Below are 27,759 nucleotides of genomic sequence, written 5' to 3'. Positions count from 1 at the left end.
TTTTAGTGAGTCCATTCCTGATTCTCCTGTGAGATACCTTGAATTCAAAGGAATGGAAGCAGGTGCAAAAAACACAAGAGAGGCCAGCTGAACAGTCTATAGCAAAATCAGAACTGAAATTCTTACCTCCCAAATCTCAGTGGCCATTTACATTACTCAGAAAAAGCAGGGTTGACTTGACAGCAAATGTAAGAAAATTAACATGAAGAAGGTACCTGTGTGAGAAGTTTGTCACTAGCCATAGCAATCAACTGCAATTGCCAGTATTCACGAAGGGTAAGATCTTTTACACAAGCAGCTATTACTCAATAAAAGATGATTCTCTCTAGTGATTATGGTGGTGTGACAGGCAAGCTACAGATCAGTTAAGGTAAAGTGAAAGTGAGTAATTGTCTGAGCAGCTGTATTTCAAAACATGTACCTTGTACCACAAGACTAATGTTGACGGCATCGACCCAGTCCCAAATATCCAAAGGAAAAGTGGACACTCTCATCCCAATATGCTGTCTACACAGTGTCAAACACACAGGTGCCTGAAAGGATTGTTTATTTTTCATTTAAATGATGGAGAAACTAGAATTCTTCTGTCTTTAATGTTCTGATCTGAAGATGATTTATTTTTACTTCTTAATTCTAGCAACACATTCACGTGAAAACTGGAAACTGTAACTTACAGAATTGCTGTAAGTGATCTGTATTTTTTTTCCATTGGCACATATGTAATTGAAAGGTTATTTTCTTGACTGTAAACTCAACATTATATTAATCATAGATAATAGTGAATATATCTTAAATAAGCAAAGGTAAATAATTATAACAAAATGGATTTAGTTCAGCGTTGAGAGTTCATGTGCAAAGTGCTTTTATTGCACATTATAGGACCTATATTCTAAGCATTTCCTAGAAAAAATTCAGAAACAAATTTTGGACTTTTCTAACATATTTTACCAGCTTTAAATAAATACATGAAATATGCATCAACTGATATGTCTTGAAATATTTATGTATACATCTTGAAATGCTTACGCTTATGATTACCTTTCAAAGGTAATCAGATAAATCACCTTATGTTCCTTTGATTTATAATTTCAGCTATGTTTACAAATTAAAATTCATTAGGAATGGGCTAATTTGTATATTGTAAAATCAGATTTAATGAACTAAAATTTATTAGGAATGGCTAATTTGTATATCTATATGCCAGCCATTATAACAATAGTCTTGATTTTATAAGAGGCTCTTTTGTGCAATGGTTAAGAGAGCATTATCTGAAAGAAAACTGTCTGGGTTTGAATTTCTGCTCCTCTAATCACTAACGGTAAAATCTTGGTCAAGTTAATTATGCCTCTGTTTTTCCAAATATAAAATGAGCATAATAAAAGTACTTAACTCATTGGGATATTGTAGCAAATTAGTTAATATACGTAAAGCCCTTAGCCCTTAGTGTTTATCAGATAATAAGAGCTATAAAAGTCTGACCCTATATTATCATAGATCTATCTTATACATAACTGGAGGCCAATACATGGGCAACAAATACAGGAGAAAAGATTGCAAAAAGTTAAACTTTGATAATAAAGTAAAAATCCTACATGATAAATATGCTTTTAAGACATTAAGATTTCAAGAAAGCTTGCCTCTGTCAAAAAGGAACACTATATCTAATCATTCAAATAATGTATTAAGATTAACATCTCCTTCCCTTACCTACTTATTCACTAAAAAGTTTTTCTTCATATTTTTAAGATTTCCACACTTACAATTTATGAAGATTAAGTTAAGGTGACTTACTCAGGAGCTTGTTTGATATTATAAAGCCAATCAGATGAATATAAAGGAATGCTATAGAGCAGTGGATAATATCCAAACTTTAAATCAGGCATGATAATGGGGAAAATGTACGCGGGATAATTCATGTTCACAGAAAACTCTAAAAGCTTGTTTTGTTTAAGTCTCTAATATTTCTGAGTTTTTAACTGATTTTTGGTTGGAACTGCAAACTAAAAACAAAGATACAGCTACTTCTCTGTTTTGTATTTTGCTGCTCTATCCTTTATTAGTGAGCATAGAAATGGCCCAAATCAGGAAGTAAAGCTGCCTCAGCCTAGACTGTCCCTCCCACATTCTCATTGTAGGAATTCTTCTTTAAGCCTGAGCTCAAATGTTGAATCCTTTGATAAACCTTCCTCATCTGACTCTCCAGTTAAAAGTAATCCCTTCTTTCTCTGTATTCACACTAGGCATTTATTTTAATAGAAATATTTATAGTTAGTTCATTAGAAGCAAACCCAGATTTCTCAAGGTGAGGAAAGGAAGAAAAACTTTGCCTGAAAGGTGTGAATATGGACTTGAAGTTCTGAGGTCTGACCAGCAGTCATTTACTTTATCAGAAAAAATCTTATATGGATTACAGCCAACAGAATGGGGACCTCATAAGGGATTGTCTTCCATTAATGTTTTTTGCCTGAAGATGGATTTTCCTCTTCTTCCCTTAACTCTAACAACAGGGTCAAATGAAGACTGGAACTTTAAAACAAAGCATTTAAAAAAACTCAAGAGAAACAGGAAGGATACGAAGTGCATTGCGTGTGATCAGACGATGTGGCTGACTCCAGCATGAAGGTTTGAGTTTGTTAACAAAGCAAAGGTTTGAGTTTGTTAACAAAGCAAAGGTTTGAGTTTGTTAACAAAGCTCATCCTCCAAATACCATTTATTTTGATTTTTGTTATGCTAACTATATTCTTCACCAAATACAGTATAAACTCCTATCTCTTAGTGTTTTATAATCTCTAAACTGCCCATGTTGACTAGCATTGTGGCATGTACATAATACGTGATTCAATTTATGAGCCTAACCCATGAATACATGCCATGAGAACTTTGATTTCAAAGTTTAGCTTTAGAAGACTGTGACAGGGAGCAAACTGTAAGTATGCCACTATATATATAAAAATTTAAAAATTAAAAAAATAAATATGCCACTATCATATGTGAACTTTTGTGACTTTGACCTTAAATCTCACATAATTATTATTTTTGTTTGTCTACTTTTCTTCTGAAAAAAAATAGATAAAAGTCCAGCATCCAAAATACACAAAAATTCATTAATGGGAGATAATTTAATTTTAGCCTTTCTCTGTCTTTCAGAAACACTGAGAGCTGTGATTTTGTTTTCCCATTCTAAATTTGCCAGCAATTACCTATGAAGACTCCAACTTCAGAATGACATTAGGATTATGGAAGAAGTATTTGTCCTTTGAAATTTATTTCAAAATATCTGAAAGCTTAAAGGGTTGTTTTTTGTTTTTTGTTTTTTAAACTACAGAGCCTTGAACTTCTGGGACAAAAGAGGAAGGGGAGTTGTGGCAAGAACTGCAACTAAACCTTACCCTAGAAGAGAAACTGGTCAGACGTGGATAGATGTGCTTGGTTTAGCCCTGCTCAGACTTGCTACTCATTGCGTCATCCTTCCCCTTCTGTCCATCCCAGACATACCCATTTCCATCTAGCAGCAATCAGTGAATCATATCAAATCCGAAGTAGGACATTGTAATCTTTACCTTTTTAAGGTCTATCTACTGCTTTTGCCTCCGATCACCTTTTACTTGCTTCCTGCCTGTTCGCTATCAACCTCACGTCATTGTTTACCAGCACCTGGTTAAGGAAATAGGTTTAGAAGGACATTTTGAATGAAGAAGAGTTTTAGAAATAACTGGACTAGAATTCAGGTGACCTGGTTTCGTTCTGTTCCTAATTGCATTAATTAATTGAGAGCATGAATGAACACGGGGGGAGGGGCAGGGGTGGGGAGAGAGAGAGAGTCTTAAACAGACTCCGTGCTGAGTGTGGAGCTGGTGGCAAGGCTCAAACTCATGACCCTGAGATCAGGACCTGAACTGAAACCAAGAGTCAGATGGTTAACCAACTGTACCATCCAGGCGCCCCCCTAGTTGCTCTTAAACAGCTGAACTTGAATGAATCCCGTTGTGATTCTGGCTATAATTTGTAAAATTATTGATTTGGAATAAATAGGATTCATGATTTTTTACTAGTCTCCTACTTTATGGTTCCGTAGAGGTTGCTTTTAAAAATAGACCTTATTGATACAAACAATGCACTAATAAGCACAGAAGTAGATGTGATAGTACAGTAATGTGAAAGTACAATGCTGAAAAGAATAACAGAATCAAAATGGTTGACAGGGGAAGATAGGAAACTAGGAAAGCAGATACAGACCTAGGTACAATGGTACCTACTTTCCAGATTTGTCTTGTAAAATTTATTTTGCACAATGGAAATGGTTTTATGTGGCAGAATGTGCTGATATTTTAGGATGTTGCTTAGTTATGGACATTGGTTTCTAATATGCAGTGATAATGCCTGCTTTAATGTTTTCCTTTAATGTTTGCTTCCCTTTTTATTTATAGTTTTTTTCTTTATAATTGAACAATTTTAAACATTCAATGAAGAAAAACTATGAAAAACAACCTTACCATCCAGAATCATTTTGGGCACTTTTGAAATTCTAGTGTTTATTATTTTATTTGCACATGATGTACATAAAAATTTGGGCTCTTCCAAAAGATCCTAAAACAACAATTTGAATGCAAATCTTTTATTTGAGGTGAGTACAGGACATCAACAGGGCAGTGGGACAATGAGGAAAGGGAAAGCAGCCAGAACAGAGCACACTATTTAGTCTGCTTCTATGGTGAGTAACTGGAGTTGATCTTTTAGAGAAATCCTAGGAAATGATACAAAATACAGGTCTGACCTGAAGTCCAAGGGGGCTGGATTTAGGGCTGCTGGGGGTGGATGTCAGTTTCTCAGCACTCCTGGGTCACACTCAATGTGAACAGGCACACAGTGGGCTTCCCCTGCTGCGGGAGATGACATTTAGGCACAGAAAAGCGAGTACTGGCAGTAGGGAGTCGGCTGGAGCACACAGGAAGGTTGAAGGGAAATGCGTGGGCACTGAAACTGTCTGCTTCAATATATCACCTACTTTTTTAGGCAAACCAGTTCTGTTCTTTTTGTAATAAGATGAAACATATTTACCTTAAATATTAGAAAAGTGAAAATGACAAATGTTTTAAAATCACTCCAAATTTGGCCATTTGGCGGTATTCGTCATTACATTTTGGTGAACACTGTTCCCATTGTGTGTACAGATGGAGAGAGAGATTCAGTGAATTCATTTTAGGAAAAATTCCTTATATGTTTGGATACATGTGCATTTCTTTGTTCAGATTCCTTATCTCAAGAGTGCTATATATCCTTATGTTGGATTTTCTTTGTCCTCAATAACTATTAGCCCTCCTGTGATCTCTTTATTTGTCTCTTTCAATATGCATTTATTATAATTATCTCAAATCTTTCCTCTAGGTCAGTATTTCAATTTTTAGTAAATTCTATTTTATACTTGGCCTTCTTTAATTTAATTATTTCTGTGATTATATTCGTAGTCTTCTCGTTTTCCTAAATCTACAACCTCCCCCTTTTTCTCAATTTTTATTGTTCATCCTCTTATCTTTGAGCTCTTGAATTCATGTTCTTATTATTCTCTAAGGTGAGATCATTGTGATGAATTTTCTTGTGCTTTGAGGTATTTTTTTTTTTTAATTTTACATTTAAGGTCTTTATCTTTCCTTTGAAAGTTACATTCCTTTCTTTCTTCCTCTTCTCTACACATTTGTTTTGCTTCAATATGTTTGCATATTTGCCATGGCATTTCACATTGCTCATAATTAAGCAGTTCTATTTCTCCTTTTTTCTTGCTGGAATGTGAGTATATTCATGATTCTTCCTAGTAGTGCTGAACCAAGTGTCTTTTGTCCGTCTAGCTACTGTTTGAGAGAGATTTTGTTTTCTATCCATTTTTAGTAGACGGATAGCATGGCAAGGGTGGGGTAAGAACACAGCCAAAGTGGTATGCACTTGTTAAATACCATAGCTCTAGTCTCTCTTCTGAGATTTTGTTAAATATCCTGTAGAAGAATTCAAACCATGAGTTTGATGAGTTTGATGAGTCACATTCTTACAGAGGCTATCCTTGGGTTTTATACCATTTCCTCCAATCAGTGTGTTTGCTTCAGTTTTCTAGGATGGTAATAATTCAGGTTCTTGGCGTCAGAATAGGACAAAGTTAATTAATCTGCCACTTTACCGTCTCTTAAATCCAAAATGCTTAGCTACTAATATTGTACAAGCTACATCTTCAGATGAAGAATACCCAAGAATTGACTGGGCTAATTTACTTATAATGAGATTATAGATATATGAGTTACATGCCATCCATGATAGTACCAATAATTGGGTGAGCCATTTTGGTTTTTTTAACCTTCATGACAGGACAAAAGAGTGTGCTATACTCCCATTTTTAGGTCTTGCTTATGTTTCTGACATTCTGTTTTAGAACTGACTTTAAGTCAGGGGTTCCTGGGTGACTCAGTTGGTTAAGCATCTGACTCTTGATCTCAGCTCAGGTCTTTTTTTTTTTTTTTAGATTTTATTTATTTATTTGAGAGAAAGAGAGAGAGCAGGGGGAGGAGCAGAGGGAGAGGGACAAGCAGGTCCCATGCCAAGCACAGAGCCCAACTTGGGGCTTGATATCATGACCCTGAGATCATGACCTGAGCCTTAATCAAGAGTTGGACAGTTAGCCAACTGAGCCCCACCCAGGCACCCCTCAACTCAGGAATTGATCTCAGGGTTTTGAGTTCAAGCCCCGTATTGGGTTCCATGCTGGGCATGGAGCCTACTTAAAAAAAAAAAGAAAAAAGAAAAAAACAGAATTGAACTTTAGTCAATTGGTCAGTATCCAGACTTATTCTTAAGTGATACTAGCACATTATATAACTATAATTTTTTTAAAAATCTTTGTAATGCACAGAATTCCTGTATTAGAGCAAATACTAAAATATCTGAGCTTTATGAAAGTTTCCAGTTAATTTATTTGATGATTCTAAATAGACAGTGTGATTTAAAATATGCAACTTAGAAACAGGACAATTAAAGGTGACCTCCAAGAGCACTATCAAATTAGATAAATATATAACTAAATTAAAAGTATCCATATCAGTCAGAACCCACAGCAGATGGAAAACAATCATTGAATAATGTTTAATAAAAATGACACGGAGCAAGGGATGGTGAAGCCACCTTACTTAGGAACTAGGAACAGTGGAATGGTGTTACCACCCCTAAGTCAGAAGGGGCAAGGAGAAGGAAAGTATACAGACCAGGTGTTGGACATGTGAGGGGGCTGCCTCTTACATGGAGGAACACATACACAACTAAAATCTTGGCTGGGGAGGGAGGAACTTGGGAGGGGGAAGTAAAAGGGGAGAGGATGAGGGAGGAAGTGGGGAAGGGGGAGGAATACACTCTGATCCTTCTCTCCTACCAACCTCCAGTCTCCTATCAGGGCCTCCACTGGCCAAACTCACAGGGAGCAGAGAGCAGGACACCAGGTGTGAAGAGAGTAGAGGTCAATCCCCTGGGGTATAATAAGGCAGGGAAGAGTGGCGAATGGTTCTAGAAGGGTAAATGGAGACCAGCCAGCACAACATCCTACCTTAATACTCCATTTTCAAAAATCACTTAAAGAACAGGAATAGCTCTTTAGCTATAGAAGTAGGAACATAATTTTCTACAATTACACAAATTTATAAAGCTGATTATATGTAATTTGTAAAGCAAAATTGTTTCAGGTTTTCTGTATGTAGGCACTCACATGCAGAGTTGGTCCTACTGTTTCTATAGCTAATGCTCATTGAGTGCTATATGCAAGGGACTTTTTCAAGGGCTTTACATGGATTTACTCATTTCCTCCTTAGTCGGACATATTATCATCCCATTTTGCAGGTGAGGAAACTGAAGCTCAGAAAAGTTGCCTCAGGTTAATAGCTAGAAGGGGGATTCTAACTAAGCTGGGATTCTAATTTGGGCATCGGGCACAGAGCATTTCACCCTAACAACCATCCCCACATTGTCTATACTGTTAGTCATAGACCTTGTCAGTTGCTTAATCTTAGAGTCTCATGAGGACTTTTTTTTTTTTTTGGTCATTTTTATTATACTTGAGTAATAATTACTCAGTTGGCATACTAACTTAGCCTGAAGAAATGACCCACTTCCCAAACTGCACGTCTGTGAATCAGAATCCAAGATGTTCTGTGTTGGAAGGGAACTTCGCCAGCCCTCTCTTTAGTTGTGACTGGATCAGTCATATCCCCTCTCTAATCGTATTAGCATCTTGCTAATTCACTTACTAGATCAGATGTAGCTCCTGTTTTCTAAGCTTTAAAACCATCCTTCTGAAATACTGCACAGCTCCTTAACTACGGCACCTATGAAGGTATTTTGCATCAGATATGTTTCTAATAGCAATTTGTGTCAATTCTTTCAAAGGGAAGTAGATGTAAGTTTCTTGTTATGAAACAGAATAAAGAATATGGAGATTCTGTAAGAGAAGTAATGATCTCAGTAGCTTTTGAGAGTGAAACTAGGAATTGAATACAATTGCAGAGAATTTATCTCTATAAGTTGAAGTCGTTTTGGGAACTGTCTTACTTAACTTGGGGTGCCGTATAAAATGCTGCAGACTAAGTGTCTTAACAGAAATTTATTTTCTCATGGTTCTGGAGGCTGGAAGTCTGAAATCAGCGGGCATGGTTGGATTCTGAAGAAAACTCTTTTCCTGGTTTGCAGATGGCCACCTTCTCACTGTGTGTTAACATGGCCTTTCCTTGGCATGTGCCTGTGAAAGAGAGAGAGAGCGAGAGGAATCTCTTCCTCTTCTTATCAGGTCTACAATTCTATTGAATTAGGACCCCATCCTTATGAATTCATTTAATCTTAATTTCTACCTAAAAGCCTTGGCTCCAAAGATAGTTCTATAGGGTATTCAGCTTCAACATATGAATTTGGGGGGGGGATACATTCAGTCTATAAAGTACTTTTTCCCCCCTGATTAGTAAAATAAAATTCTGAACTTTATAAAAAACACTTATCACAGCAAATTTACACTTAAGATAGGAATAATAACCCAAGAAAGTTTATTTTAAAATATAAGCCATCAATTACTGATACTTGAATTTCTAGATATAGGCCATAACATAGAATTCTATTTCATTCTTAGCCTACTTCAAGTTAAACTGATATGTAGTTTCTAAATCAGATTGGACTTGAAATTGCAAAGATAATCAATGTTTCTCTTAGTCATTGCCTTTTCCCCCAGTCAATGTAAATGCAGATGACTATGGTAATTAGGGTGGGTGGGAGGAGATGAGAATTAGCTTGGGTCCCTTCCTGTGGGACTTCAGTTGGGGGTTAGGGCAGTGAATCAGGTAGGCTGTTAATTGGGGGAAATGATATATTAAGTGCATTTGTGTCAAAAAGACTTAAGGTTCAGATGAATACAATCGACCCATTATTCCTACCACCCCTCAAATGAGTTATTTCATATCTCCACCTATAAGAGGTTTGGTGTTGACTTTGCATTACTTCTTTCTACTTGGAGTTTCTTTAGATATAGCTTTTAACTAGATTTCTTAGAAACACTAATATTTGGGAGTAGCAGGGTACAGTGGTTTTAGAAGCATAATTGCACTGGGTCCTGGGCAATTTAGGGACAGCCATACCTATCTCAGAAGGCTAGTTAGTAAAGAGATTTATAAGCATGGATAGTTGGGATACACTTTCCCAAGACAACTTATGCCTTTCACTTAACAACTCGTATGACTATGTAACCTTTTAGACTCCAGTTTACTTATTATACTTATTTATTATTATAATTATATATATTAATATTATAAATATATCAGTTTACTTATTTTACTTATTATATAAGTCTAATAATAATACCTAATACATAGTGTTGTGAGCATTATATTAAAAATATGTAGATATCTACATATATGCCTGCATATGCACATCTACATATGTATCTATTTACAGGGAAATATCCTTTCACTTATGACCACTTAATGCTGTTCTTATTACTTCTGATTTGGGGTTAATTTTTTTTATTTCAGACTCTTGGTAGATACTTTTATCACAGGTCCAATTTAGTTAAATTTCTATGTAATTTTTTTTTAATTTAACATATATTTGTTTCGGGGGTACAGGTCTGTGATTCATCAGTCTTACACAATTCACAGTGCTCACCATAGAAAGTTTAAAGTTATAGAATAAATTATAAAATTAATTTATAAAATTGGATTAGTCAGGTAAATTAACCAAGGTTGCAAAAGATATGTCTTATCTGGCTCTGATTTCTTTAATGAGTAAAAATGACTTCTTTTGAATTATAAGACTGCATCTATTGTTCTGTTATCTGGGGGAAAAAATCACATGCTTTGGACTTACAATACTAAAAATAAATCATCCTATTTTCTCTTACAATAGACTTAATCACTAAGACATTTCCCTCCTTTCTTTAAATGCAAAAAGAATATGTTACATACCCATATGAATACTAAAAAAACCCCAGTGACAGTCTGTATTGTTATTTTTCAGGTGATCTGACAAAATGCTTTACAATGCCAGATGGATTATCTAATTTAATTATATATTTATAACAGTATATATGATTACAATTAAAAGATTATTATTGATTGTAAAAGCAAATTTAAATTATAATTCTTAAGATAATCTCAAACTTACAGTTGAAAGGAAAAATACAAGAAACTTTATTTTCCTGAACCATTTAGGACAACCATTCCCATCATCCCAGAACACTGTGATGTGTATTTCTTACAAACAAGGACGTTTTCCTACACAACTAAAATGCAGCCATTGGATTCAAGGAATTACCACAAATATATCACTAACACTTACTTGTCAGACCCCATTTAGACTTTACCAATTGTCCCAATAATGATTTTGTAATAAAAGGCTCCAGCTTAGAATCACAAGATACATATAGTTGTCAGGTCTTTTTAGTCTCTTTCCCCCGAAACAATCTTCTCAGTCTTTCTTTGACTATCCAGATCTTGACGCTTGAAATTTAAAGGCCAGCTATTTTGTAGAATGCTCTTAATTTGGGTTTGTCTGATGATTCCTCATGATTAGATTTAGATTGTGCATCTTTGGCAGGAATATCACAGAAGTAATGTTGTGTTCTTGTTGTATTCTATCAGATGGCACACAATTTTGATTAGTTCCACTATTAAAGAAGCTCACCTTGATCACTATATTAAGCTTGATTCTGCAAAACTTCACATAAAGTTCATTCTCCTTGTAGTAATCAGTAAGTGTGTTGTGAGCTGGTACTTTGAAACTGTCTTACTATCCCATTCCTCACCAAACTTTCAATTTATTCGTTTATTTGTACCTGAATGGACTCATGGTTTCCTATATTATTCAGTGGGTTGTAGTTGGTCCCTACCTTTGTTGTTTATTTTGATATCTATATTGATCCCGATTGGGCCGTGCAGGGAGAACCATTCCTATGTACACCGTCCTCACCCTCCTTAGGGTTTTACACCCTACTCTCTGCTGCCTTCCTACAGAGCAAATGTCCTCAGCCTGCTGGGGCTCTAGTACGCTCATCTGGGCCACTGGCACAGATGCCTACCTTACTCTTCTCTACCTAAGAGCTTTAGGACTAAGTTGTTGGAGGAGGATAGGAAAAGAAAAAAGAGCCCAAATTATAATTTTACAAAAAATTGTGTGGCTTTAAAATTCTGCAACTTAAAAAATGCATCAAGCTACTCTTAGACAATTCATACCTCTATTTGAGCACACTGGTCATAAATTGCTTTAAAATTTCTTTTAAATAAATCATCTTAGCACTTGTCTCTGGATACCTCCTGAGTCGGCAGGAAAGAACACTGAGGGAGGATCTAGTCATTCGAAGGAAAGAAGACTATGATGGATTTCTGAAAGGCTTCTTTCAGAAGCCTTACAAGTATGCAATTTAAAGTGTCTGTTCACTAAAGAAAATAATAGAGCATGGAATAAATGAAAGATCTTTTTTGATTATGGGGTAAAAACATTCCCTTTTAAGGCTATAGAACTGCCATGGTGCAACCAATTTAAGACCTGTACATTTTCTGCTGTTCAAATGTAAACTTCAACCCTGATCTGACCTTAGTTGGGTGTATACTGTTGAAGAAACCTGTCTGTACACTTTGAGAAAATGTCCAGACAGGAGGGAGGCCAACCAAGTGAACTCAACTTTCTAAGGCTCCCACCATCCTGAATGATCCATAGTGTTCTCTGGCATTCCAAACCTATACTGCCTTGTGATATCTCTTCTGCTGCCTCATATCAGTTCTCCTGCTTATAAACATTTTTTGTTCTTGCTTTGTTTCATCAACTAGGCTGTAAACAATTTGATTATACAGATAATACATTTAATAATTATTCTTTTTTCCTACATATCATCCAAAAAAAAGTGGTATGTAATTATAGAATGAATCAATGGTCTAATCAATCAGTTAATTCAAGTACCTGGTATTAAACATTTGTTCCACCCTAAAAGCCCTTGAGCTTGGGTTTTTCAAGAAAGAATGAAAGAAAAAAAAAAGCTCTTGCTTTTAATGATCATATTTTCACTTGTTATAGATTATGTAACTTAAAAATAATTATACATTTTTCCAATTTTATGTAAGAAAACCATCATGACATTCTTAGGAAATTCATCCCTCTATTTGTACATATGAGTAGAAATTGTTAGGGCAGATGAGAGATTTTCCCATATTTGTGTAAAAGTCAAGAAACAATTGTAAAATCTAATATTCCTACCCTGCCCCAAAGAAAATGCTTCAACATCATCAGATATTTGGTACCGTTAATGAAAGAAAATTACTAGTGTCTTAAGGCAAATACATAGCTTCACCCACCATAAAATTTGTCTGTTTTTCCAACTTACCTATACCAGTTATCTTTAATCAGAAGTTCAACAAATCTTGAGTATTATTACACGGGTGACAAACAGAACATCTCTCCAGAACATGAGTTAGGGTACAACATTCAGCATCAGCAAATGCCGTTTTGAGTCCATTTTGAGACAATGAGTATTTTACATAAAAAGATTGAAAGTATAACAACAAAATTGTGCACTTTTCTTTCTAAATGTACTCTTTTTCTATCAGTGACTACTACTAATAGTAATTATACCAGATGATGAGTTGAGAATTTAATATTATAAAACAGAAATCACACCCCCATCATCTCTCTGCTTAGACCCTCTAATCCTCTTTGTTGTCTACCAGGCCAAGCATGACATGCTCCCCCAGCCCTTCTCCCTGAGCTCATTTCTTATTACCCATTCCTCTGTTTCTTTATAGGTTCTAGCCCCTGAGAGAGCCAAGCTCATTTCTGCCTTTATGCCTTTATTTGTGCTATTCTTTCTGTTTTGACTGTTGGTAGTCCAAAGTGTGGTTTGATGCATATAAAGAGGTACACTCAGTCACCTGTTCTGTGGGCTTTTTTTTTTTTTTTGGTATCCGCTCCTTCTATCTCAAATTAATATGTTTTGTAAGAAAATAGAGTGTTTTCTATGCAAATGTCTAAAGAAGTCCCCTCAGATTTCTTCCAACCAGATTGCTGCCCTGTATAGGAAGTCTGGAGTCCACTCCCTAAGAGGTCTTTCCCCATTTCTCCACAGCTGGCTTCATCGCGCAAGGCTCAGGTCAAATGCCACCCCTTCAGAGGCATATGTCATATTCTCCTTCCCCACTCGAGTCACTCTGTCCTTACTATGTTCCTTACCATGTTTTGTTTTCTTCATAACACTTGTAATGATTTGAGATGAATTTATCTTCATTGCCTTCTACTCATCATTTACGTTTTTGCAGTCAATTATAAACACAATGAGAGTGGAGATTGTGTCTGTTCTGTCACTACTATGCCCCCAACTCCTCCAATTATGCCTGATACACAGTAAGCACTCAAAATCTGTTTAAAGCATAAAAGATGATTCTTTTTCTTGACAAAATTGGACACTTGGTCCCATTCTGAACCAGATGAGTCTAGCAATTATATTTAGCAATCCTATGACAATTTCAGTTGCCCTCTAACCAGTATTTCTTCAGAATATTTAAATCTTGCTCTATTCATAAAAAGATACCTTTAAAGGGGCGCCTGGTGGCTCAGTCGGTTAAGCGTCTGCCTTCGGCTCAAGTCATGATCCCAGGGTCTTGGGATCAAGCCCCGCATCGGGCTCCCTGCTCAGCTGGGGGCCTGCTTCTCCCTCTCCCCCTGCTTTGTGCTCTCTGTCTCTCAAATAAATAAATAAAATCTTAAAAAAAAATACCTTTAAATAAAAGCAAATGAGTGGGCTAGAAAATACAAAATCATATTTATTAGAACTCTACTTTTAGACCCAATTAATCAAAAGAGCAATTTCCCTATCCCTTTTCCCAGGCCTGGGATGGCCCCTCCATTCACCCCATCCATTGCTCAAGCTAGAAATTTGGAAGTTATATGAGGTCTACACTGTTCCCTCTTCCTCATCCCCTACACATTCAATGAACCCTACTGATCATGCCTCCTAAATATTTTTCTAGCCATTCATAATGGTGCCCACTCAAGTTCTGATCTCCTCATGTCTCAGCATGCACTCGATATACTTTGTTGAATTTGGGATATTCCCTATTTTTAAAACAATTTTTCTTTTTTGAAATTTTTTTAAAAAATAAAAACATGTTTAATTGAAGTATAGTTGACATATATTAGTTTCAGGTGTACACATAATTTTTTCTTTAAAATGTAGTTTAATTTCCTCACCTTTCTGCAATATTTTTCAAGGAAGAATCATGTTGAAAATCAGGGAAAATTATAGATATCACTGGTAAAATTATATAGGCCCTTAAGCAAATAGATGTCAAGTATAATTATTAATTTTTAAGAAAATATATTGTATTTCCCCAAAAGGTCAAAGAGATCCCTGAGATACATTAATGTTCAGAGAATTTGATAGATTTTTTTAAATGACATAAAATATAATTGTCAACAAAACTAAAATATCATGTGAGCTCTTCGTATTTGCTATAGATTTGGAAACTATAAAGTTGTTTTAGTTTCATATTACAAGTTGTCCTGAAGAAAATAGTCTGCTGCTGTTGGGTGGTAATGTAGTATTTTAAGAATTGTTTAAGAAAAAAAGTTAAAAGCAAAAATTACTTCAGGGTACTTCTCATGACAAAGGCAGACTATATTTCAAGTAATATTGGAAGACGCAGTTGTAGCAATATGGAACTAAATGTATTGTGGGAAATTCACATTGCTCAAGTGGTATAATTGGCTGTTTCATAGAACTATTACTTGCATATAATTATGATCAACTCCAGTTTTGCACCCAAATATTTGTTTTCATCAAAGAGAGTAGTTTTGAATGTCTAGATATTTGTAGTATTAAATACTATTATTTTATTTACTTGCTCTGCTGGTAGATTGAAAGGAATGTTTGGATGTTTGTTTTGTTTTTTAATTTATTTGAGAGAGAGAGCATGAGCAGGGGGTAGCGACAGAGGGAGAGGGAGAAGCAGACCTGGGGCTCCATCCCAGGACCCTGAGATCATGACCTGAGCAGAAGGCAGATGCTTAACCCACCCAGGAGCCCCTGTTTGGATGTTTTTGATGTGAAGTAAATATATAGAAAACAATGGACTAGCTGAAACAATTTATAAATTTACATGCAAATGAATTGAAAAACCCAGTATTGTTATTTCAATTATCTGGGTTTTTTTTTTTTGAAATGTACAAGGAGGGTATACTTCTTTAATTGCAAAACACCTAATAAAGTGATAATTTTCTTATTACGAAAAAACTCAATATAAGAGCACAAAAAATACTATTACTTTTGGCAGTTGATTTTATTTTTTTGGATTTTAAAATTGTGGTATGGTTTGTTTTGCTCTTTGATTGAAGTGTGGACCTACAATACTATATTAGTTTCAGGTGTACAACACAATTATCCAACATTTATATACTTTATGAAATGATAACCAGGATAGGTGTAGTTACCATTTGTCACCATACTAGTTATTAGAATATTATTGACTATATTTCCTATGCTGTAGTTAACATCTCCATGACTTATTTTATTTATTTATTTATTTATTTATTTATTTATTTATTTATTTATTTATTTATCTATTTATGTGAGAGAGAATGAGAGAGAGCACATGAGAGGGGGGAGGGTCAGAGGGAGAAGCAGACTCCCTGCCGAGCAGGGAGCCCGATGCGGGACTCGATCCCGGGACTCCAGGATCGTGACCCGAGCCGAAGGCAGTCGCTTAACTGACTGAGCCACCCAGGCGCCCCAAGAACAAGGATTTTTAAAGCATAAACCTGGGAGAAATTCTTTTTTTTTTTTTTAAGATTTTATTTATTTATTTTAGAGACAGAGCACAAGAGGGGGGAGCGGGAGAGGGAGAAGCAGACCCCCCGCCGAGCAGGGAGCCCGATGCGGGACTCGATCCCGGGACTCCAGGATCATGACCCGAGCCGAAGGCAGTCGCTTAACCAACTGAGCCACCCAGGTGCCCCATGACTTATTTTCTAAGTGACAGTTTTAGTTTTAATCCCCTTCACCTATTTCGCCTGCCTCCTACCCTCTGCAACCACCAGTTTGTCCTCTGTATTTCTGAGTCTGTTCCTGTTTTGTTTGTTCATTTGTTGTTTTTTAGACTTCGCATTTACGTGAAATCATACGGTATTTGTTTTTCTTTGTCTCGGTAGTTGATTTTAAAACTTAATTGATGTGAAAAGAAACACTAGAATCTACAAGTTAAGATTTGTTGTGCCATATAATGGAATTTGACAAGGCTGAAAAGATTTCAAGTCCTAATGAGCACTGTATGAATGCTAACAGGAATACCATGGGGAATGACTGCGCTTGCCAGAACTGGATTTGGAAGGAGCAAGAGTAATACATCCTGGCAACCAGGGTCTGCTTGTTCTTTCAGAGTTGAGACTTGAACAACAACAACAATATAAACAGAGACACATACTCAACGACCTCACACTTCAGAATCACTACATTTTGCTACTTGATCTTTCAGAGCAACTGGTTCTCTTGATTTGTTCCTGAGAACACAATATTCCTTCACATTTCCTCCTTGACTCTGCCCTCTGGCTTTCTTCCCCTCCACTCTAATCACCTCCTTACTGCTAAGCCTACCACTCTTGCCTCCCTCCATGCTCATTCTTTTCCCTCATTTGCTCCTGCTCATCACTATTTCCTTCTGGGTTTCTTAGACATCATATGTTCCCCTTTCCTCTTTGCTTCCCCGGTTAGTCTGTCTTGGCCTCCTCAGCTGAGTCCTTTAAGTTGGACTCCAGGCCTCTCACATTCCAGCCCCACCCCCTGCAGCTGATTCTGTTGAGCTCCTCAGGCCCTGTCCCACTTCTTTCCCAGATCCTCAGCCCTACACTCCAGCATTCTTCATTCATTGAGCAGTTACTTACATGCCAGGCAGTTTACAAAGAGTTTCACACAAATCACCTCGTTTATACCCCACAGTAACACGAGATTGGAATTACCAACGCTATTTTTTGGAATTTTTTTGAGAAAACTGAGGCTCAGAAACGTTAAGTATCTTGCCTAATTTCTCATGCTTAATAATTGTTCTGGGATTTGAATCCAATTGAGTCTCACTCTGAAACACTACAGAATATTGGCTCCCAATTTGTTAAGCATTCATATCACAGCCTTGGCCTTATGCTGTGATTTTCCTCATCTTCACCTCATCGATAAGATGAATTTCCATCTTGTATGGCCCATCTGGTGACTGGATTCCTCTATGTCTGAGCTACATGGTAACTCACTTCTCTTCCTCGGCCCGGCCAAGGGAGATTAGGGAAAGATGGGAAAGAGAAATGTATGCAAAGTCTAGTCTTTTTCGTACCTACCAGGCATTTGATGAGCAGAGTCCTGTCTTAGAATGACATTCCTGAGAGTATTTCTCTTTTGCTACAGCTTCTAACTTAAACAACAACAACAAAAATTATAGTATCAACTCTAATTTCTCAATTTTATTCATTTAAATAGACCTTTTTCTTTAAATAGACCTTTACTGAATAATATGCATACAACAAAATGTACTTTTTTAAAAAAAGATTTTATTTATTTGAGAGAGTGAGAGAGCGCATGAGCGGGGGGAGAGGCATATGGAGAGGGAGAGGCAAACTTCCCTGCTCAGCAGGTAGCCCAATGTGGGGCTCGATCCCAGGACCCTGAGATCATGACCTGAGCTGAAAGGAGACACGTAACTGACTGAGCCACCCAGGCACCCCCAAAATGTACTTTTTGAATAGATTTTATTTACTTATTTATTTTAGAGAGCACAAGCACGTAAGCAGGGGGAGGGGCAGAGGGGATGGGAGAGGGACAAGCAGATTCATCACAGAGCCCCACATAGGGCTTGATCTCATGACCCTGAGATCATGACCTGAATATAAATGAAGAGTCAGCCTCTTAACCCATTGAGCCACCCAGGTGCCCCCCAAAAATGTATTCCTTTTAAGTGTACAGTTTGATAAGTACTGACAAACTTCGATACCTGCAACACACACTGCAATCCTGGCATCAAACACATCCCCCTAAGAATCCCCTTCTGCAACTTTGCAGTCATTTCCTCATCTGTACACAGTTCTGGCCCTGGGCAATTACCAATCTGTTCTTTGTTACTCTAGGTTAGTTATGCCTGTTCCAGAATTTCATATACATAATCTAGAATGTACTCTTAGATCTGGCTTCTTTTCTCAGTGTAGCATTTTTGAGATTTATACATGTAGTATGTATTAGTAGATTGTTCTTTTTTGCTGCTGAATAGCATTCCATTGTAAGGATCTATCACAATTTGTTTTGTCATTCATCTGTTGATGGATATTTATTTCTAGGTATGCCTAGTCTCATTCTATTTTTAATTTAACTTTTTTATTTTGAGATATAGATTCACATGGAGTTGTTGAGAAATAATACAAAGAGATTCCATATATCTTTTACCCAGTTTCTACTAATGGTAAATTGTGAAAAACTATAGTAGAGTTTCCCAACCAGGATATTGACATTAACACAGTCACGATGCATAACATTTCCATCACTACAAAATCTCTTGTTACCATTGTATAGCTACATCTACTTCCCACCCTCGCCTACTTCTTCCTTAATCCTTGGCAACTGCTAATCTATTCTCTATTTCTCAAGAATTGTAAAAATGGACTAATACAGCATATATCCTTTTGAGATTTATTTTATACTTAACCTAATTCTCTGGAAGTTCATTCAGGTTATTGCTCCTTTACATTGCTGTGTAGTATTCCATGAAATAGTTGTACCACAATTTGTTTAACCAATTACTCATTGAAAAATATCTGGGTTTTAGATTGATGAAATCCAGTTTATCCATTTTTCCTTTATGGATCATCATTTTTGGTGTCATCTAGAACACCTTTCCTAGTTCTAGATCTTGAAGGTTTTCATCTGTGATTTTTCTAAAGTTTCACAGTTACAAGTTTTATGTTTAAACTCATGCTCCATTTTGAGTTAACTTTTCTCTAAGTTATGAGGTTTAGGGCAATTTCTTTCTTTTCTTTATTTCTTGCCCATGGATGTCCAATTGCTTTAGCACTATTTGTTGGAAATACTCTTTCCTCCATTTAATTATTTTTCTAACTTTTTCCAAAATCAGTTGGTCATTTTCCTATATTTCAGAATTCTCTAATCAGTTCCATTAATCTGTATGTTTATCCCTCTGCCAACAGTACCCAGTCTTGATTACTATAGCTATATAGTAATTGCATAGTATTGATTCCTCCTACTTTTTTCTTCTTTCTCACAATTGCCTTAACTATTCTACCTTTGTCTTTTAAAATACATTTTAGAACAATCTTGTCTATACCTATAAAAATTGTTGCTGGAATTTTGATAGAAATAGCATTAAACCTATATATCAGTTTGGGGAATATTGACATCTTTACTATACTTTTAATCCATTAACCTGTTATATCTCTTCATTTATTTAGCTCTTTGATTTCTTTCATCAACATTGTGTAGTTTTAGGCTTAAAAGTCCTATAGATGTTTTTGATAGATTTTACTTCATTTAATTTTTTGAGCAATTGTAAATGGTATTGCACTTTTAATTTTAGCATCCACTTGTTCATTGTTAGTATATAGAAATATAATTGACACTTGTATCAGTGTTTATCTTCCCTTATGTGACCTTGCTGAACTCACTTAATAGTTCCAGAACTTTTATTTTGGAGATTCCTTGGGCTTTTTTGTGTGGGCAGTCATAATCCCTACAAATAAGGAGACAGTTTTATTACTTCCCTTCCAAACTGTACTTCTAGTGCTACGTTGAATGTGAGTGCTAAGAGCAGAAATCTTTGCCTAATTCCCACTCTTGGGGGAAAAGCATTCAGTCTTTCACCACTAAGTATAATGTTAGCTACAGTTTTTGTTTGTCTTTTGTTTTTTAATAGATGCTCTTTATCAAGTTGAGTAAATTCCCCTCTGTTTCTATTTCTCTAATTTCTATCAGGAATATATGTTGTATTTTTCAAATGCTTTTTCTTCACCAATGATGTGATTGTGCGATTTTCTTCAATCTTATAATCATTATTTAATATTTTTAAATATTAAATCTGACTAGCATCCCAGGTCACACTTGGTTATGATAATTCTATTTTTATACTTTTTTATTCTTGTATTCTATTTGCTAATATTTTGTTAAGGATTTTTGTGACTATATTCATCAAGGATATTGGTCTATAGTTTATTTTTGTACTCTGTCTAGTTTTGGTATCATGGTAACACTCATATAATAAACTGTTAAATATTTCCTCTTTTGTCTTCTGGGAGAAACTGTAGAATTTGTGTGAATTTTTCTTTAAATATTTAGTTGAATTTTCCAGTGAGACCTACTAGGCCTAGAGATTTCTTTTTGGGGGGTGTTTAAGTTACAAACTCACTTTCATTGTTACAGGGCTATTTAAATGATCCATTTTGTATGGGATATTTCGTGATAAATTTGTATTTTTAGGGGAAGTTTATCAAAGTTGCCAAATTGTGTGTCAAGCTGTGGTATTCCCATATTTTTTTAATGTCTGCACTGTCTTTAATTATATCTCATTTCATTCATCATATTGATAATTGGTATTTTTTTGGTCAGTTTTGCTAGCGATTTGCCACTTATATTGTCTTTTCAAAGACCTCTTATTTCATTGATTTTGTGTCTTATATCTCATTAATTTCTGTTCTTTATTGTTTCCTTCTGATTGCTTTGGGTTTTATTTTCTTTTTGGCTCTTCTTCGAGATTCCTGAGGTGGGAGCTCAGAATTTTATTTTTTTTCCATTTTCTAATTAAGAATTTAATGTTATAAATTCCCCTCTCAGCACTGCTTTCGCACTGAGTTTGCCTTGTTCCCCATCTTAGGGAAGAAAACATTTGGTCTTTCAGCATTAAGTATGTTAGCTGTAATTTTTTAATAGATGCTTTTTAGTTGTGTTCTCCACAAATTTTGATGTGTTGCATTTTTATTTTAATTTAGTTCAATCTATTTTTTTAATTTCGCTTGAGATTTCCTCTCTGACCCATAGATTACTTATGTCATTCATTTCTAAGTGCTTAGGTATTTTCCTATTTTCCTTTCTCTAATTGATTTCTAGTTTGACTTCACTGAGGTCAGAGAACACATTCTATATAATATCAATTTAAATTTTTTGAGGTTTCTAGTATGACCCAGGATATGCACACTTGAAAAAAGTATGTGTTTTGCTATTATTCTGCTATTATTGGTTTTATAAATGTCAATTGGAGCCTGTTGGTTGGTCATGTTGTTGGGTTCTATGCCCTTGCTGATATTCCATCTAATAGTTTTATTAATTGTTGGAAGAGGGATGTTGATGTCTCCAATTATATTTTTAGATTTATCTCTTATTTTTCAGTGTTGTTTTTGGTGCATACCTTGGTGGATTTACCCTTTTATCATTGTACAACATCCCTTGCTGTCAATTTTCTTTGTTCTTTCTTCTAATCTATTATTAAATATGGCTACTCCTGTGTTTATATGTCTTTCTTCATTCTTTTACTTTCATTTGCCTATGTTGTTATATTTGAAGTGGGTTTCCTATAGGCAGATTAAAGTTAGGGTGTGGTTTTTTTTTTTTTTTAAGATTTTTTTTATTTGACAGAGAGAAAGAGCACAAGTAGGCAGAGTGGAAGGGAGAGGGAGAAGCAGAGTCTCTGCTGCGCAGGGAGCCCCACATGGGGTCTTGGGATCACGACCTGAGCCGAAGGCAGCCACTTAACCACCTGAGCCACCCAAGCGCACCTAGGTTGTGTTTTTTTTATTTTATTATGTTCTGTTAATCACCATACATTACATTAGTTTTTGATGTAGTGTTCCATGATTCATTGTTTGCGTATGACACCCAGTGCTCCATTCGATACGTGCCCTCTTTAGTACCCATCACCAGGCTAACCCATCCCCCTGTTTTTTAATCCAGTCTGTCAATTTGTGTGTTTTGCTTAGTGTATTTAGACCCATTTACATTTAATATAATTATTGATATTTTAGGAATTAATTCTATCATATTTTTTTCATTTCTGTGGGTTACTTGAATATTCTTTAGAATTTGTTTCATCTACATTTTTTTTAGTATATCACTTTGTATACTTTTAGTTGTAGCTGTAGCGATTACCTTATGTGAACATAACTTTCCCCATTTACGGCTGTCATCATTTTGCCAGTTCAAGTGTAGGAACCTTACCTCCCTTTATGTCTTATTACCCCATTTAAAACATAATCGTCTTAAATATTTTCCCTATATACATTTAGAACCAAATCAAATGATAATTTTTGCTTCAAGCCCCAAACTTAATTTAGAAAACTCAAAAGAAAAATTTATTCTTCATCCATACTTTTGTATCCTTACTACCTTTTTTTTTAGTGTTTTGAGATTTTCCTTTTACATTTTTCTGAAGGCATAAAACCCCTGAATAGAAATAGTTTTGTAGTGCAACTAAAGAAATGGACTGGGAGAGCTCAACAGGAAGCCCTGCGCCTGCCCCAGATCCCAACAGTAAGATGCTCTTATCCTAAAAAATGCATGGTGCCTGCTCACCGAACTAGAAGTGACGGGCTCTTGTGAATGGCAGTGTGCACATAACACAGGCCATCTCACAAGTTGCTAGTGTTAAGAAGTGACAGTGTAGACCAGATGCCCTTTCAACAACTCATCTCCTTTATAGATGTAAGTCAGAAGTTCAAGGACAAGGGCAGGAGAACTGAACAACATGAAATTAAATTTATGCCAGGTTCGTGGAAGAGAGGCTCAAAAATTAAGTGAATACTTCTTGCAGAGGGGTCTTCAAGTTTTACACACTATTTTCATGTTTTGTACCCCTCTGCTTTCCTCTCCAATCCTTCATTTCCATCAGAATTCATGCCATTATTCCTGATTCTTCAGATGGAAACTCAGTCATCATTGACTTTTCCTTTTCTCTTCTCCATCGTACTCACACACCACATCTGGTAATTTCTTCCTACAAATTATTTCATGCTTCTGCCTCCTTATGTTACTGCCACCACCACCACCACCACCACCACCAATTTTTGTGCCAATTTAAGTGCTTTCTATATTCATGTCACTATTTTTGGAGGCAAGGAATAGAATAAGAGAAATATTTTTCCATGAGTAGGTACTAACTTTAACCAATCATCCATTACTCTGTTCCTGTGCATACAATTGAATACTATCCCTGGTTGAGAATATACCATATATTCCTAAATCAATCCCACCCCAACCTCCACCCCTACCCTGGCCACACACACCTGAGAACAAAAGAAAGCAGTAACTATGAGAGATGACACCACCTCGGCAACATGCATTATAGTCTGTCTTAGGCCATTACCTATGGCTGTGTAACAAACTGCCCCAGAACACATAAATAACCATTTTATTTTCCGTATAGATTCTCACACAAATGTCAGCAAAGATGGTTTGTCTTTGCTCTATGATGTCTGAGGCCTCAGCTGAGAAGACTCAATCAAGCAGCTGGGAGTGACTGAAATGATTGGGTATTGGAATCAAAGTCCTCTCCATGTACTTGTCTGGTGTGTGGGCTGATAGGATTTGAATGGATAGAGGCACTTTCGCTTGCATGTGTGCACTCTCTCCACCACCTGCCACTCTCCCTGTTTCACACACACCACTAACACCTCTTTTCAGGGCCTTGTGGCCTCAAGGTAGTTAGCTTCTTGCATAGTACCTTTGAGCTCCAAGAGCGAATATTCCAAACAAGATGGAAACTACGTAGCTTTTTATAACTTAGAAGTCATAGTGTACCACTTCTGCCATATTCTGTTGGTCAAAACAATCACAAACCCTCTCAGATCAAGGAGAAGAACCATAGATCCCAATTCTTAGAGAAAATGGCAATGAATTTGCAGCCGTGTTTTAAAACACTGCACAAGCTCTCGATCACTACTTAAAGCTAATCTATTTCCTTTTTCCCGGTTCCATCAATCTGAACAATCTGTCTAGAATGTGGAAAAACATATTGCCAAAGTTCCTAATGAAATATTGGTTATTTCCACTCTGACATCTTTCTACAACTTGTCTCCTTTATCCTCATGATCTAGTATGACCTCCTTGGTACAAGTTTGTCACAAAGTTATTCTCCATTTCATTCCCCCCTCCTCCCACTTCCACCCTCTGTTGACTGTACATCTCACCCCTTTTTTGCTGTGTGTTCTGGAGACACAATTCCTTCTAAAGGAAGCTTCTGCACACTCAATCTTCTCTTACCAAAAGCTGCTAACAACTACCCAGTAAAATATTTCCCTCATTCTTCTCCCCATAGAGGCCACTTTTATATTATTACCCTTACCAGAGAAGGGATAGGTATTCTCCTAGCTCCCCACTGCTTTTGATATTATCCTTCGACTGCCTAGTCAACTCTTTTTGAGAGTCTTAGTAACTAGGTCTTGCTAGTTGCCCTCTTCCTCTTTGCTGTCATCCCCTAACCTTCATATCTGTCCCTGTATTCTTTTTGTCCTATAATCTTCCTGTCAGTGACCCATCCAATGCCCTACCCTCACAGTGAAGTCTCTCCTCTACTATGATGGCCTTTACTGACATTCAACTTCAAAACCCACAGCCACTCCTTCCCTAGATGCCCCCCTTTGTCCTTTTGAGGTCATCCATCTACCCCAATTTCTCCATGGACCTTGTTTCCTTTGGAATTATCATGCAGTCTCTTTATAACTTTTTCTGTCTCTAATTTGTCTTCTCCTCAAACTACTTATTTTCCTCAATCTCTTCACCAAAACAATTTAGTGATCAGTAATAATTACTATTTTTATGAATTTAAAATTCTCTCAAATACCAGTCATTTCTAATCTCTAAATGTAACAGACTCTTGATGGTTGTTTCTGTAACAAGTGACACAGACTTACCTCTTCACTGAAACTCTCTTCTGAGATGGATTTCTTCAGGAGGCTGTCCTGGATCATCTACGACTCCAATTCTTCCTGCTCGGTATTCTCTGTCTATCCCAGTGTTGGTATTGCCCATGGTTTACCCCTTACCCTAGCTGACATTTGTAAACGGACAATTCCCAAACTTCTATCTCTTGCTACAACTTTGTCCTGAACTCTGGAATAGCATTTGTAATGACATACTCTACCCTTCCAACTGGGTGTCTTTTGAGTATCTCCAACTTAGCAAGCACTGCAGTCTTAAATACTACCACCACCACAGGGAGACATTACTAAAACACATTTTGCAAGAAAAGAAGTAATAATGATGGCGACTGATTTTAAAAGAAAATAGCAAATGTGAAATTTTCAGTCTATGCGCTAAGGTATTTCAAGGAGGCAGAATTTTTCCAGATACAGGATGGATGCTGATCATTGCACCCAGTATCTTCAGGGATAGGCAATACTTTCAGCTCGTCTATCTTACTGGAAATGCCGTTAAAGAATATTACCTCTCTGTGTTCTTATGCTAAGCTCTGTAGGCAACTTTCTGATTTATAATTAGATTGAAGAAAAAGGCAGATGTCTGTTCTTGTGACTGGGATACAGCCCCTGTATATTCATAAACTGGCATCTAGTTGGTAAATGATTCTCTTATCACAGTTTGCTTGGTGTGAGTCAGTGTCCCAGAGTTGGTGAACTCTAGCTGAACTGTTGAGATCAAGTTTCTGTATCTGCAGAACTGAAGACCAGACTTTGGATTGTGGCAACTGAAAATAGACTGTGAACCTGAGAGGTGAGGCTCAGCTAAGGAGGTCAGCACACTCTTCTTGATATATTTTTAGCTGCACACATTTTGATTTACATCTCTTTGTCCCACACAGTGTGTATCACAGTGCAAAGCATCAAAAGGTTGAATACTTGCTTATTATCTGACTGAGCTATTCAATGGAGCGTCCAAAAGAAAATATCGTATGCATTCAGTTTCAAAACAAGAATTTGTCGGAGATCCACAAAGCCTTCATGGCATGAAAGAAGATTAATAATAATAGAAACAAATAGTAACAAAACAGCACATGGAATGGCAAAGTCCTTAACAGCCTCAAAAAGCCTGCCATTTATTGAGTATATATTTTATGGGAAGTGCTTTGCATTTTCTATTTCACCTAATTACCCCAACATCTCTGAGCTGCAATTATGCTCAGTTTATAGTTGAGGGTGCAAGCAACTGCCCAGGGTACACAACTAATAAGTGGTAAAAGTTGGTTCAAACCTAAGGTATTTTGACTGCAAAGCTGATTCTCTTAAACACAGTGGACATGTGCTGTTTTACTATTAACTATTCACAGCAGCAGGAATAGTATGAAGAGCTAAGCTTCAGAATTTACATAAATATAAGTTTCAATTATAGTCTCTATAACTGCAAATAGCTATCCTTAGATGTATGCTAAATACCGTTTCTTTGGGAATTCCAAATGTAGTTTTTTTAAATTTTATTTTATTATGTTAATCACCATACATTACATCATTAGTTTTTGATGTAGTGTTCCATGATTCATTGTCTGCGTATAACACCCAGTGCTCCATTCAATACATGCCCTCCTTAATACCCATCACCAGGCCAACCCATCCCCCAACCCCTCTCCCCTCTAGAACCCTCAGTTTGTTTCTCAGAGTCCATAGTCTCTCATAGTTCGTCTCCCCTCCGATTCCCCCCCTTCATTTTTCCCTTCCTACTAGCTTTTTTTTTTTAACATATAATGAATTATTTGTTTCAGAGGTACAGCCCTGTGATTCATCAGTCTTACACAAATGTAATCTTAAAAAACATTTAAAAAGATGCATATAACAAAATTGAAAATGAGTACCTCTTTGTTTATTTAAAAGTTGTTTTGAAAAACATCTCTCATCCCTTATTCCTGTAACCCCACACCACTTTGTACTGAGTAGTATATTTTATCTTTTTTGGCCAGGTCCTCAGAGACATCAAATGATTCCAAGGAAATAAAATGTACTTGTGTCCTGGGTCACAGTAGACATGTAAGTAATGTGTTATGTGCATGAGTATAAGCATGTGCGTGTATTTCTGAAATGAAAATCACAAAGCCTTACTGAGTTAAGGAGTCTGATCTATTTTGTTTTGTGCTCATAACCCACTAAAGGGTCAAGATCTACAGTTTGAAGAGTCCTGCAATGTGGAAGGAATGTTTTAGTAGGAGTGAGAAACCTGAGTTCTTTGCTAGCTCCACTTTTGAATAGAAAACTTTGCTCTCACCAGCAAACCAAGGTGATAAGATTAAATCGATTATTTC

General features: G+C 36.3%; 1 long non-coding RNA gene across 1 annotated transcript; it reads left to right on the top strand.

Annotated features, from left to right (window-relative positions):
• The first annotated feature begins 2,503 nt into the window (after positions 1 to 2,503).
• LOC118005451 lies at positions 2,504 to 27,759 on the top strand. Its single transcript, XR_004677830.1, has 4 exons — positions 2,504 to 2,622; positions 26,188 to 26,243; positions 27,421 to 27,487; positions 27,610 to 27,759. It is a non-coding gene; the product is annotated as an uncharacterized LOC118005451 (long non-coding RNA).

Source organism: Mirounga leonina, unplaced genomic scaffold (assembly GCF_011800145.1).
Source record: "Mirounga leonina isolate KUSES-001 unplaced genomic scaffold, KU_Mleo_1.0 Mir_115, whole genome shotgun sequence".
Lineage (NCBI taxonomy): Eukaryota > Metazoa > Chordata > Mammalia > Carnivora > Phocidae > Mirounga > Mirounga leonina.
The sequence above is the reverse complement of the archived record's forward strand: the minus strand, read 5'-3'. Positions and strand labels throughout refer to the sequence as shown.